The 14645-nt window shown below is 56.7% G+C and overlaps 1 protein-coding gene and 1 long non-coding RNA gene across 3 annotated transcripts in view; both read right to left on the bottom strand.

Annotated features, from left to right (window-relative positions):
- Positions 1–14645, bottom strand: part of SORCS2 (sortilin related VPS10 domain containing receptor 2) — a 485786-nt gene that overhangs the window by 333489 nt on the left and 137652 nt on the right. The window lies entirely within an intron of this gene.
- LOC139082398 (uncharacterized) lies at positions 4679–9228 on the bottom strand. Its single transcript, XR_011538352.1, has 2 exons — positions 9027–9228; positions 4679–5688 (listed from the first exon to the last, which is right to left on the bottom strand). It is a non-coding gene; the product is annotated as an uncharacterized lncRNA (long non-coding RNA).

Raw genomic sequence — 14645 nt, 5'->3', positions numbered from 1 at the left:
CTGGGGCCCCGGCTCGGGGTCCTCCCGATGAGCCCAGGGTTCCTTCCACAATTCTGGAATTATGCAAACGAGTGAAAACTTCATTAGCTGGATGGATAAATAGACCAGATTGAGCATTGTCAGTAAAACGTGGGGTTTTTTTCTGTGTGTGGGTGCTTTTCTATCACGTGATATTGTTTGGAAACAAAAGATGAGATTGGGATAAACAAAACACAAAGCCACATTGCATTGCAGGATCTATGAGACACACCACAGCGTCCTTGATCAACCTCCCCGAGACGTAAGAAGAGTAAGCCAGTAGCTTGGCCGGTTAGTGAGGTCCAGCCCGGCACTCGCCTGTTTTCTTGGTCGGATTTTCCACTCTGACCTTGGGGTTCCACACATGTGGGGACCCAGCCCCCTGGGTCTCACAACCTCGCTCGCTCCCTCTCACTCGCTTTTCAACCCAGGTTAGGCACGCATTCTTATTTAATCAGTGCAGTTTCCTCCCTGCTGTGGTTTGTAAAAATGCCCTGGATGCGGATGCCTCTGTGGAGGTTCCCCGGATGGAAATCAGGTCCTGCTTGCCACGGGTGGGACGGTCAAGGTTTGCCCTCCATCAAGAGGGGCATGTCCTCTGGCCGCCTCCTCCTGCCCCAAGCTGATGGGCTCTCCCCTCTGCAGCCAGGCCTGGGGCAGGAGGCAGGCTTTGCCCTCTGGTGCCTGGGGTCTCTGGATCCGGGCAGGCTGGGTGGGGATCGGGGCTCCACTGAAGGTCCCTGCAAGGCCACTGGGGGGGGCGGGGGGCAGCCGTGCAGAGAGTAAAACAGAACACGGGCCTCTGCTCGCACTAGTAACTCCCCACAAAGCTGTGCCTAGAACCGTGTTTCCACCTGCAAAGTGGAGACATGGCCACTTGGAGCTGGAGATTCCAGAAGTGGACAGAGGGAGGGCCGGGGGGCGCACGTGAATGGGCCGCCAGCAGCGAGCGTGATGTGGTTTCCCAGGCCGCGGTGAGGGGCTTGGCCGGGTTTTAAATATTGATCTGGTGCAATCACGAGGCCTTCCCAAGGAGACCTCGCAGCCGCCAGGCCTCCCTGCTCATAAAAAATTCATTGCCGAAAGTTCTGTTAAAATAGCGGTTAAAATAACTTAAACTGCCCAAAGCAGAGGAAACACCAAGCCCCAGCCTGACCCCACCCCCTGCCAGCTCCACGGGTCCCCGACAATCATGGCCCCCGGGGGACACAGCGCAGCAGCCTGCCCTCCCAAAGCCACCCAGGCCTGGTTTCACCAGTATGATCGCGGTAAAGAGCAGACTCTCAGGGCGGGGGCAGCCCAGGGCAGGGAGGCCCGGCACGGAGCTGGGCTGCGCCCTCACTGCCCACCTTCTGCTCCTCAGTCCTCAACAACTACTGAGCAGGGTCTCGTGCTGGGCAGCGGATGGTCGGGGCAGACCCCACTGCATGCCCCACTCCCAGACCCCTCCAGACCCGAAGCACAGGGATCTGCACACCAGGCTGAGCCCCCAACCCCAAGCTGCCTGTCGGCCCAGCGGGGACACCACGCCCTCCTAATGGCTGACTTGGAGGTCCCACCTGGGGCCCAGGCTGCCTGTGGGATCCCCTCTGGGCCCCGTGAAAAGCCCTGTGGCCCTCCTTGTTCCAGCCCCCGTGCAGTGGGTACCTGCTCTGAGACTCCCCACCTCACTGTCCTAGCCGGTGGTCGCTCAGCCCCTTCTCGTTCTGCACCAATACACCTGTGGGAACTTCCCTGCTCAGATGACCCAAATGCCCACCCAGCTGCTGTGGCACCCTCTGGGTCCCTTGCTCCCGCCTCTCACGATCATCCCACCCCCTCCGCCCCACTCCAGACTCCAGGAACAGTCCCTCTGTCATGTGCTGGGTAAGGAAGTCTAGAATCAGGGCAGGATGGATTCAGACAAACTGCTGGAGCAGGAGAGCCCGCCGTTCCCCAGTCTGGAACAGGATGGCATAGCGATGGCTTCCCTGCCCTGTCCTGGGAGCTGGAAGCCTGCGAGGAGCCGTGGCCCCAGGTTCAGCACCTACAGGTGATCAGCCTGTGAGCCCCCCACACCCCCAAGACAAAGGCCCCGCCTTCACCAAAGCTCTGTCTTTGAAACACGCGGAGCCCCTGGCCTGCGAGGATGTTGGCCTTCTCTCGTGTCAACAGATCCCTGAGACTTCCCTTCCCGACTCCAACTGGGGCAGCCGGGAGTCTTCAAGGTGGCCTGTGGGGCCGTGCCACCATGTGAGCTCACCTGTCCCAGCCTCACCAAACCACATGCACGGCTGAGCTGGGCACCAGGGCAGAGCCCAGGAGCCCGGGGCTGCCTCCCTGCCCACCCCCCAGAGTCCCACCGCAGGCTCCTCCCAGGAGCTCCGCCCACCGGCTTTCTCTCCAGAAACCAAGCCCAAGCAAAGCGCCCCCACAACACACAGTACACACCCACCCCCAGTGCACAATGAAAGAGAGAGCAAGATGCGAGGAAAGCACCAGAATGGGATTCAGGGGGCGAGTCCTGGGCCCATCCCAAACCTGCTGTGAGGCCCTGGCTGAGGCCCACCACACGCTGAGCTCACATCCTCACTTGTGAAACCGAGCAGCGGGACCAGATCCTTGCCTCGCTCATTCACTCGAGCTAGAATTTATCAAAGCCTGTGACACGCCAGGTGCCTCTGCGCTTGGTGCTGGGGGCGAGGACACACACAGGATCCGGCCCAGGCTCTGCGAGTGCTCACGACGCGGTGAGGGAGACAGAGCTGCACAGAACACCTCACAATTGACAGCGCCCAGGATTGTGAAACATGGACACGGGGGCTTCAGGGACCACGCAAAGGAAGTAACTGACTCCATCTGACTCGTCCACCGCTGTGTCCCCAGCACCCAGAGCACAGCAGGCTCAGGAAGTGCGGGTGGGTGGGGGGATGGTGCATGATGGGTGGGAGAGAGGGTAGGTGAGAAGATGGACGGAAGGATGGACAGGGGCCTCTGTGACCTTTCAGAGGACATGAGCTGGCCCCTCCTCTGTGGCCCCACAGAAGCTCACTCAGCAAGGGTCCAGCCCAGAGAACGGTTGTCCAGAACCCTTTTAACAAGACAGACAGACAGACAGACAGAGATAAGAGAAGAGACAGATAAGCCAAAGTGAGTAGGAAAGAAGAGAGAAGAAAGAAAGAGAAGAAAGAGAGAGCGATGGAGAGGAAGTGACAAAGGGAAGCAGGGCTGGAGAACATGATGGAAGACAGACAGACAGAGATGGAAGGAAAGCAGAGAGAGGGCAGTGCCAGCTCGGGGGGCGGGGGGAGGAAGCAGTCCACAGTCGACGTGATTAACAAGACGATAACCCAGAACACCGGCTGATCACCAGGTGACACTCAGCAGGCGGCTGTCACGCTGTTTTATGAAGATCCGTCAGGAAACAGTAAATATGTCATCCTGTGCGGACAGTTACACTGTGGGTGTTGGTGACTGAGCAGCAGGGGGCTTCTCCCCCAGCCAAAGGGCAAGGGGCTGCGAGAGGCTGAGGGCGGGTGGGGGCAGCGGGGGCCAGCCACGGGGGCAGGGGTCAGCGTGGTTGGGCCCACCCACCCTTGCTGGCAGCCTGGTCCAAGGGGCAGGGCAACATGTTACAGCAAGCACAGCAAAACAATACGGGCACCCCAATTTGTAAACACCAGCCTAGGACACCCCCATTTGGACCACAGGCAGTCCTGGGCGGGCCCAGCCCTCCAGCCCCACTCTTTGTGCCCCTAGTGCTCAGCGGAGAGCGAGAAACAGAAGCTGGGAAGAGCAGGTGAGGGAGCCAACCCCTGGGTACACTTCAAAGTGGGCCAGACTCCAACAGGCAGATGAGCGATCACAGTAGCAATTAATAGCAGTGAATTATTCAGAGCCAATTAAAAACGCAACTGTGGCCGATGGTATTATACCAGTAAGGCAGGAGGAAAGGGGGCCGCGTGGCCTTGGTGACTGTCTCTGTAGCCCAGCCTCCCAGTGGACCAGGCCCTGTGGGCACAGGCCCTATCCCCGCCTGCCTCCTGGGTGTCTGGCCTTCGGGTTCCCACTGACAGTCTGCTGGGTCCACCCAGGAATGTTACTGAAAGGCCAGGCCGGGGCGCGGATGTGTTCCCAAAGCTGCCCGAGGAGCGAGCCCCCTGTCCATCTGGCCCGAGGTCTACTCCCCGTCCAAGCCCTCATTTGGGAGAGACTCAGGGTGGGCGCAGGCAAAGGAGCTTGCCTTCTGAATCCCACCTTAATGCTCCTTCTACCACCCCGCCCTGCCCGCCTGGGTCAATGGAAATAAAGCCTGTGTCAGCTCAGCCCCGCGGAGCCAGCTGCAGTCTCTGGGAGGCCCCACACCTTGACTCGGCCGCCGCTGCTGTCCACCCAGGGACCAGCTTCCTGGGGGCCAGACTCACTCAGTTACGCCCTCCTCCTGCATCGCGAGGCCTTGTCTGCCCCTCCCCAGCCCTCCTGGGCCCCAGGAGAATCCACTCCTCCCCCGTGGCGTGGCCCCACACCTCCGTCCACAACTCATCTCTTCAGGGTCCTGTGAGAAGCAGCGGCTCAGGAAATGCTCCCGGAGGCAGGGAGGGAAGGATACGCGCGACGCTGCTGCCAAGGCATCGAAGGAAAGGAAAACGGGTTTACAAAATGCACATGGGGCAGGCAAAGAGACGTGCAGTGGGCTTGCAAAGGTCCCCAGTCAAGACGTTTAAAATAGAAATCCTGAGACACCCACAAAGAGACGGGACTCTCTCCAATCCCGGCAATCCCCTCAGCCGTGCCGCCCCCCGCCTCAGCTTCCTCGCGTGCATAACACTTATGGTAAGAACTGAGTGTGCAAATGTCTTTCAAGCACTGAACTCCGTAGCTGGCGCGTGAGACAGGTGTTCCACAAGGTTGGGTTCCCCTTTGTAGCGGCTGATAAATGCCATATACGTGGTGTGGGGGCGCATCTCCATACTATCTGCCTGTAACCAAGGAGCATGCTAGCATCATATCCAAAGGCGTTTCCCACAGTGTGAGGCCTTCCACACAAGGACGGCTCGCCTCCCGAAAACGATGGGCTTAGAATCCGATCCCAGTTAGCCACCTGGTCTTGGTCCAGTTACTTAGCATCTGGAGACCTCAGCGTCACCATCTGTAAAGCGGGCTTTGATGGCAGGAGGCAGGCTACTGAGGGGGTTAAATAAATGAATGCGTGACAAGCCTCTCATCACGGTGCCTGACGCAGCGTAAGAACTCAAGAAACGGGCTATTTTTGTTACTCCTGACGTTCACAGAATTTCCCCACACAACACGCTTTCTCTGAAGGAGCTCCAATTTCATAATTCTTGTGAGAAAGCCAGCGGTGTTGCAAGAAGGAGGCGCTGGAGGGACGTGAGGTTCAGGGTGCGCCATCTGCCCAGGAACCCCAGAAGGGTGACCCGCGGACGCGTCCGCACGATGGCTCGTGTCTGTCAGCTCCTCAGGCTCCTCGGCCCCACGCGAAGCACCCTCTCAGTGGACTCCCTCTTTACAGCTGATCTTAGTAAATCACCAGACGATGGCAGAAATCACCCTCACTTTGCTTAGTCAAAACTGCGGTTGTCTCTGGCTGTTCATTTCACGCGATTCACAAAGAGCTGTCCTTTTGAACTGGCGTGTTTGCGGGTGTTAATCGCGAGTCTATTAGCACAGACGCTGCAATAATGAATTGAAATTTACATCATGTGTAATCTCATTAATTGTGCGATCATATCGGGTTTGACAGTTTTAATGCATTACTAAGGGAAAATACTCTCATACGTGACATTAAGGATCTTATCAAGGTTAATTTGCCTTAAAATATAGTTACTACATAATTTTTCATCTCCATTTTATTAAACACATGGTGCTTTTGATCTGGGAGGAAAGTGTCCACACAAACCACAGTATGGGAGTGGCGTTCCTCAATTCTCAGGGGAGAAGGGAGGAGCGGAAATGAGCATGGGATTGGGAACCATCCAGGTGAGTTTTTTAGCTCTGTGTTTAAGTGCTGTGTGACTCTGGGCAAACTGCTAAAGCCCCCTGAAACTTGAGTTGCTCGTCTACAAAGGGCTGTGGAAACCCCTGCTTCATTACATCATCGTGAGGCTGAAACAGGTCTACAGAAAGCCCAGCAGAATGGCTGGCACACAGTAGGTGCTTTTTATTCTTATTCACCATCACGTCCTTGACACCTTGGCACAAGGCATGGCCCAGGGGAAGCGCACCATCAATGGAAGTTTCAAGCAATTATAATAAAATTTGATGACTGTTATGATGGAAAAAATACAAGCAGTCATAGAAACGAGCGGCAGGGAACCCAGTGCCATGTGAGATCTGGGAAGACCTCCCAGGACAAGGGATATTGAAGTAAGGCTGAACGAAGAGAAGGAGGGTCAATCCTTCAGGAAGATGACAAGTAAAAATGAATAAGCACCTGGCAACACAGCCCCAAAATACATAAAGCAAAACTGACAGAAGTGAAAGGAGAAAAAGTGCAACAATTACAGTTAGAGTTTCCATACTCCACTCTCAGTAACGGCTAGAACAACGAGATGGAACATCAGCAAGGATATAGAATGCCTGAGCAGCATTATCAACCAACCTGACCTCATTAACCTTTATAGGACCCTTCATCCAACAACAGCAGGAAACACTCTCCTCCAGGGCACATGGAACATTCTCCAGGACGGATCACATGCTAGGCTGTAAAATAAGTCTCAACACGTATAAAAGGGTTGAAATCATACAAAATATGTTCTTTGACCACGAAGGAACTAAATTAGAAATCACAACAGAAAGAAATTTGGGAAACTCTCAAATATTTGAAAAATTAACAACACATTTCCAAATAACCCACAGAACAAAGGAGAAATCACAAGGCAAATTAGAAAAGATGTTGGACTGAATGAAAATGAAACACAACATATCATTATGTATGGGACACAGCCAAAGCAGCATGAACAGGGAAATTTATAGCTTTAAATGCTTGTATTAGAAAGGAAGAAAAATCTAAAATTAATCACCTATGCTCCACCTCAAGAATTTAGACAAAGAAGACCAAATCAAACTCAAAATAAATAGAAGGAAGGAAATAATAAAGATGAGAGAAGAAATAAATGAAATAGATGGCAGGAAAACAATGGAGAAAATCAATGAAACCAAAAGTTGGTTCTTTGAGAAAACCAACAGAAAGGATAAACCTTTAGCTGGGCTGACCGGGAAGAAAGAGAAGCAATTGGCCAGAGAAGAGATGGCAGGAGAGGAAGAAAGTGTTTCAGGCAGAGGGACCAACCAGAGTGAAAACGCGGAGACAAGAGAGGATGGGGAACATGGAGACACTCCAGAAATGGAAGCACGGGCTCTCGGAGAAGGCTGGGTCTGCAGCTGGACCCTGGTCGCCAAAGGTCTTGTAGGCTTTATCAGAGAGCTCAGGCTCCACCCCAGGAGCAAAAAGCCATCACTCAAAGGTCTAAAGCAGAAAAGAGACACCACGGTCAGAGGTTTTTAGAGTCATTGCATCTCACAGAGGGGAAACTGAGGCTTGGAGAGGTCTTGGGACTTGCCTAAGGTCATGCAGCTAGCCAGCAGCATTGCTGGAGCATGTTGTCAGCTATTTCCATCAAATAATCCTGGACAGAGCACTAGAGGGGCTGTCAGGAAACCCAAGTCACCACCCGTCACCAGGAGCTGTGGTCAATTGATGGGGCTGTTGGCAAAAAGCTCCCACAGCCCCTTCCAACAACGGCAGAATGACAAAGTTCCGCTATCCTGAAATCGTGTCTAATCTGTGTTTTTTACTTTATATTGGTCTTATGAGAACAGCACTCAACCTTCCTGTGTCGCATATTATGAAGTTTTGAGGTTTCAAAACAGATTCCAAGCAGAAATAAATGCCACGGTCTCTGCTCTCTGGAACACGCTTCTACAGCTTCCAAGCTTTCCTCTGAAAATCAGGTCCCAGTATGGTCTGAGTGACATTTGTATCACAGACAAAATCCCCACCCAGCCCCATCGAATCCATCCAGATCCCTGGAGGAAAGCCACGGCGCACAGCCCACTCTCCTGCCAACCACAGGAAGGACAGGCTGGGGCTCCAGGCCCCCAAGACCCAAGAGCAGCCTGGAGGGGTCCCAAGAAGGAGGGCCACGGTGCCACCTACCTCCCCCGGTGTCGGCCTGTTGGGGGGTCTGGGCAGCCCCCAGAGCTGGAAGGCACAGCAGAAAGCTTGCAACCCCTCGACCCCCCCAGAATCCCGGGCCCACCTCCAGTTCAGCGGAGCTCCTCCCGCAAAGCATCCCAAAGCCTGAATCCTGTTTGTGAGGATGGACCAGGAGGCAGGATGTGGGGGGCCGGGCACAGGTGGAAGGACGTCTTGTTAGCTTTGCCATTTCAGCCTCACTTCTACACCTGAACCCACTGATCCGTCTGGCACAGTGCCTGCTCTTCCCCCCTGCCCTGTCTGGAAAGGGCTCCATGAGCAAGGCGCGTTTCTGCCCCCTCCCCATACTTCCCCCTCTGCCCACTGGGTGGCAGACACCACTCAAACTGCTCTTCCCTCTCCCCGTGCAAGGAGAGTTGGGGACACCTGTCTCTGGGGTCCTCCCCGAGGGAGGGGGCACTGCCAGCCTGTGCCTCCACCAGAGCTGCTCTGGCCCCCAGGGGACCAGAGACCGGCTACTGCTGTATCAGACAGCACGCTGACCCTGACTCTGTCTAACCTCCCTTTCCACCAGCAGGGGGTGCTGGGCAGGTCGCCTTGTTTTCCTCCATTTCTAGAAGGTTCCATGGGAGAAGTGAGGCCCAGCCTCCTGGGGGCCCGTGGCCCTCCTTGTACTACGTCCACTGGAGGATGCTCAGTGTCTACTCGGAGGGCCCGATGACTCGGGGCTCAGCAGAGGGAGCTTACTGAGACTCAGACCCCAGGCCCTGGGCTGGGGCCGGGCCGGAGCAATGGCACTTGCCCGATCGTTGACTGAGCCCAAACCACTGTGGACACGGGCAGCTGCCTTTACCTGCTGGACAGGGCAGGGGGCGTCAGGACCCCGCCTCCAAACCACACTGTGCCCAACCCTCCATGGCAGTCTTCACTGGCAGGCCCAGGGAAATGAACACCGTGGACGGCTGCCCAGAGGCTCCCTAAGTCCTCCCCAGTGGCTGGGAAAGACACATCACACCTGGACATCACAGAGGGCCCCTAGGAGCACTCTGGACGTCACAGAGGGCCCCGAGGAGGACCCTGGACATCACAGAGGGCCCTGGGAGAACCCTGGACGTCACAGAGGGCACAGGGAGCACCCTGGACATCACAGAGGGCCCCTGGGAGCACCCTGGACATCACGGAGGGCCCCTGGGAGGACCCTGGATATCACAGAGGGCACTGGGAGCACCCTGGATGTCACAGAGGGCACTGGGAGCACCCTGGATGTCACAGAGGGCACTGGGAGCACCCTGGATGTCACAGAGGGCACTGGGAGCACCCTGGATGTCACAGAAGGCACTGGGAGCACCCTGGATGTCACAGAAGGCACTGGGAGAGGGGACACCCTGGATGTCACAGAGGGCACTGGGAGCATCCTGGATGTCACAGAAGGCACTGGGAGCACCCTGGATGTCACAGAAGGCACTGGGAGCATCCTGGATGTCACAGAAGGCACTGGGAGCACCCTGGATGTCACAGAGGGCACTGGGAGCACCCTGGATGTCACAGAGGGCACTGGGAGCACCCTGGATGTCACAGAAGGCACTGGGAGCATCCTGGAAGGGCCACTTCCCAGCTACAGGCCTGGGACCAGTCACTGGACCTGGAAACCTTGGGCTCCCCTAACGAGACCTGTCTGCCCCTCGTGGGGCACAGCTGGCAAAGCGAGGGGCTGTGTGAAGAGGCGCTCAGCCTCGGTCCCGGATGCTGACTCTGTGCTGCGTGTTAACTCACTGAATCCTCTCACAACCCTAGGATTTTGGCCTTATTACTATCATTATTGGCCCTCTTTTCCGGGGAGAGGGGAACAGGCAGGCAGGTTGAGAACGCACCCAGGGTCCCTCAAAGAGAAAGAGCCACGCTGGCCTTCACGGCTGGGGCCAGAGCGCTCACTCCCAGTATTCTGCCGCCTGCCACTCTGCAGACCAAGTCTTTCTCCAGGGTGGGCAAGCAGCCCAGAGGAGACCCCCTCCCTGACAGCCCGCACTCGCCAGGTGCAACACTGCGCAGGCCACACCACGTCACACCCACCTGGTGCCAGGTACCCGGACCACGACATCTGCCCCATATGCATAGAGGCTGAGGCCACACGTGTCACCTGCTTCACCTAGTGCCACCCAGCTGAGAGAGTGGACACGCCGGGAGCCAAAACTAGACCCTCCAGCTGCCAAGTCCGTGGGTCACACATCCTGCCATGCAGGAGCTGCCAGGCCTGCGGGAGCCCCCCCCAGAGCCCGCCGTCGACCCACCCTCCGGGTTCCTGAGGGCGGGTGGGCATGTGTGTGGGGGTTGCAGTCAGACCCAAGGGCAAGCCTGGGCGGCGTATTGGCCGGCTGATCCCTGCCCGGACTCCCGGCTTTCTCAGCTCTGTGTCACTTTGTCCTAAGGGCACAGTCACATGGCTGGAAGAGGGTCGCATGCATGGGGGCTCGCAAAGGTCATTCTGTTCCTTCCTCACTATCCCCTTTTGCACACGGCCCCGGCCAAGACCTGGGCCAGCTCCCAAGGAGGCAGGCATCGCCACCTTCAAGGTAACTGCCTCTTCTTTCCACCTTGGCGACTGCAATTTACAGCTGAAGACATTCAATTAGCTCCACGCCCCGCTCACGGCTCCGAGGCCTGACGACCATCAGGATGACTGCCCACGCCAGCGCCAATTACCCACCTGGGCCATTCTTCAAGGCAGATTATTTTACAGGAAACTTTATAGGGGACACTTCATTACCCTGGCTTTGGAAATCCTGAAGGGGGGCAGCCTGGGAAAGGGAGAAGGAGAAAAGACTTGAATGGCCTGCTTCCAGGCACCGGGCTCAGGAACGCCCAGCGGGCAGGGCCCTGGACCCCTCGCCTTGGACCGCTGTCTCAGAGGGCAACGGGACACATTGTGGCCTTCGTGACAGCCCCTCCGTGCGTCCCCACCAAAGACCACCACTCGGCGTTCAGCTCTTGTTTACTAAATGAAGACAAAAGAGATGGAGGCGGTCATGTTCCCCCACTGGATTCAGCCAGGGACAGCCATGTAATTTTTGAGGCCAAATGCAAAATGAAAATATGGGGCCCCTTGTTAAAAAATAATTAAGAAATTCAAGATGGCACCAGCAGCAATGGACCACATGCGGGCCCCCCTAAGCACGGGGCTCCTCTGACCACAAGGCCCTGCCAAGCGTGGGGCCCTGTGCGACAGCCTGTCCACAGACGGTGGAAGCGCCCTGCCAACGGAACAGGAAGCGCCCCCTGGAGGCTGGGTCACCTGAAACAAAAGCTTCGGGACACACTTTTGAAAGATGATCACTCGGCCCTGCCCATCCCTAGCCTGGAGAAAGTCTTTTGAAAATCATAGCGATGCTCAGACACTGGACCACAGGGATGGGAAGCGGGGCTCTGCTGAGGGGAGAGGCCACTCAGACGGTGAACCCAGGAAGCTTTCCACGGACAGAAGGACAGGATGGGAGAGAGCATCACAGGGAAAGGCACCTCCCCATCACTGCTGTCGGCCCCCCTGAGGGCAGTGACCACTCTGCTCCCAGCACCAGCTGGCCCGGACCATGGTGGACACTGAGTCCATGAAGGGACAAGGCCTCCCCGATCCCCCAGATGGAGACGGCCATCTCCCTTTCCCTGGCCCTACTTGGTCCCCAGATCCCAGCTCTGCCCTCCTAGCCCCGGGACCCTTCACAGGCCCTTTGCCTGCCCAGCCAGCAGAACTCTGCCCCCTGCCTCTGGGGGACGTGGTGTGGGTTCAGTGAGAGAACCCGTGTGAGGCCCGGGCAGAGACCAGGCGCCCACGAGCAGGAGTTCGTATTCTGATCAGGGTTTCCACTGGCCGCTCAGTAACCCCAGGCCCCACTCCCTCTGCTCGGCCACACTGCCGGCCCCCAGGCCTGTGCCTGGTGCACAGTCAGGCCTTGACTAGAAGTCTGCCCAGTGGCTCTCAGGATGTGGCTGCCTGGGCCGGAGCTGGGCGGTCAACACCCATGTCTGAGCTGCCAGAACACCCACCCGAGACCCCTCAGTGGGTCCTTTGTTTTTTAGTTTTTGAAATGACTCTGCAGCCCTGAAAGCGGGGGTCCTTCCAAAGGAGGGGCAGTGGAGCAAGGAGTGGGCATCTCAGCCCATGGGCTCTGGGTTCGAGACCATGTGGAGGAGGAGCAGGAGAGCAGAATCTCGGGTCTTCCGCCCCGGCCGTGTGGCGCTGGCGGGTCACCCCCAGAGCCTCGGCTTGGCAACTCTAAAGAGGAAACAGGCACAGACCCTCGGGGCCGGAGCTCACAGGGCCCGGCCCACAGGCCAGACCCGCGCATGTCCCCATGGCTCCCAGGCCTCCCCGGGTCCCGGGCTCCCTCAGCAAGAGCTGGAGCGGCTCTCACTCTTCAGGACCTGAGCCATCATGCACTCATCCGGGACACCCCAGACTCAGTGTCAGACCCACTGGGCCCAGCCCCAGCTGGGAACGACGCACAACTGCCAGCCTCACAGACCACAAACCCAGCTCTCGGCTTCCCAAACAGGCGTCACAGAAGCTGACGGTTAGAGACACACCCTCCGCACAGGAGCCACACGAAGCTCTCACTGTTTTACGGACCCCCCACGCCACCCCTGTGAGAACAGGCTCCAGTCCTATTTTACAGTTTGGGAAACTGAGGTTCCAAGATATCCAGTACTTTCTCAAGGCCATCCATTCCGGCATCCACCCCCTTGGCCAATGTGCTCAGTCCCCCGCCTTGGGCTCCACCCGCCACAGGCCCGCAGCCCCAGAGACCACACGCCCCCTCTCAGCCACCACAGTGCCCGGCGAGGATACAGCAGGAGCTGACAAAGCCTGTGAGCTCACTGATGACAAGAACGGAAAGGCTCAGAGGACGGCGCCACGTGGTGGCAGGCACACCAGCTCAGTCACACGCAGGAGATGGATCCCAGCTCGGCCACTGACCTTGGATGGGTCACTAAATTCTCTGACTTCGTTCTCTTCTTTGTTTAAAGAAAAAAGCTGCATCACAGTAGCCAAAAGCTGTAAACAGCCCAAATGCCACCAGTGGATGAGTGGACAAGCAGCATGTGGCACATCCACATGATGGAATATTACTCAGCCTTAAAAAGGAATGGAGTCCTGACACACAGCAACAAGGTGGGGGAACCGTGAGGACGTGATGTCCAGGGAAAGCAGCCGGTCACAAAAGGCCACACACTGTATCGCTCCACGTACACGGAATGTCCAGGGGGAGTGTCTCTTCCTCTTCTTATGAGGACACTAATCCCATACTGGGGGCCGCACCCTCACGACCTCGTCTGAACTAATTCTCTCTCAAAGGCCCCACCTCCAAACCCCATCCCCTGTGAGTTAGGGCTTCAGCAGATGAACTGGGGGGACGCAATTCAGTCCACAGCAAAGGAGACAGGGGAAGTGACTGCTGGATGCACATGGGGTCTCCTTTTGGGGAGATGAGAACCTTCTGGAACTAGATAGAGGTGGTGATTGCACAACATTGTGAATGCACTTAATGCACTGAATTATTCACTTCATAACAAGCCAAGGGTGTTGCGGGCGTCACTGGCAGGCCGCCCTGCAGAAAGCCTGCTGAGGCCGTGCTGGGTTTCCGCGTGTTTCTCATGGAGACAAACGGCTGCTGGTGAGTGACGGCTTCGCGGCCCCAGCGCCAGCCACGCACCTTCAGAGGTGCTGTGGACCACGGCTGCCGGTTTTGCTCATGGAGCCTTCCACACCCGGGAACGGTGGCTTCCACACCCAGGAATGGTGGCTTCGAAGCAGGCGGTGCGGGCGGGAGGAATCGTGAGCAATTACGGCAGCTGTCTGCTGTCCTGCCACTTGGGATTAATTAAGTGGTTTCCAACTGTGATTGAGGCGGCGCATAAAATATTTTTAAATTAATTTTTAAAGAATAAATGAGCACATTAACATTTTATGTGCTATCTGAGGGATGGAGACGGCAGCAGGGGGAGGGGGAGCAGGAGAGTGCTACGGAAGGAGCACTGGACCTGGAGTCCCAGAGCCTCTCATCTGGCCCCACCTCAGCCCTGCTGGATGACTCTGGGCCTCAGTTTCCCCACCAGTACAGAGGGACTTGAAACAGAAGACCTCTTAGTCCATGAGCTTTGTTATGGATGGGTCAGACAGCACAGGATGATGTTCATTCATTCATTCATTCATTCATTCCATCAGCCATCATGCATGGTGCACCTGCTAGGTGCCAGGCTCTGTGCTATAGCTCGTGAGCTCAAAACCCAGCAAGGATCTGATTACAAGGTGATGGGGGTGCAAAGGCAGCTGCAGAACATCTGCAAGGACCCTCAAACCTGACCCCACCGAGGGGCAGAGGGGTCAGGAGGTGAGCGCTGAGCTCACAGGTCAGGGAAGGGTGTTCCCAGCCGGGGAACAGCATATGCAAATGCAGACACGGGAGAGACTATGCTTGCT

This window comes from Equus przewalskii, chromosome 3, assembly GCF_037783145.1.
Source record: "Equus przewalskii isolate Varuska chromosome 3, EquPr2, whole genome shotgun sequence".
Lineage (NCBI taxonomy): Eukaryota > Metazoa > Chordata > Mammalia > Perissodactyla > Equidae > Equus > Equus przewalskii.
The sequence above is the reverse complement of the archived record's forward strand: the minus strand, read 5'-3'. Positions and strand labels throughout refer to the sequence as shown.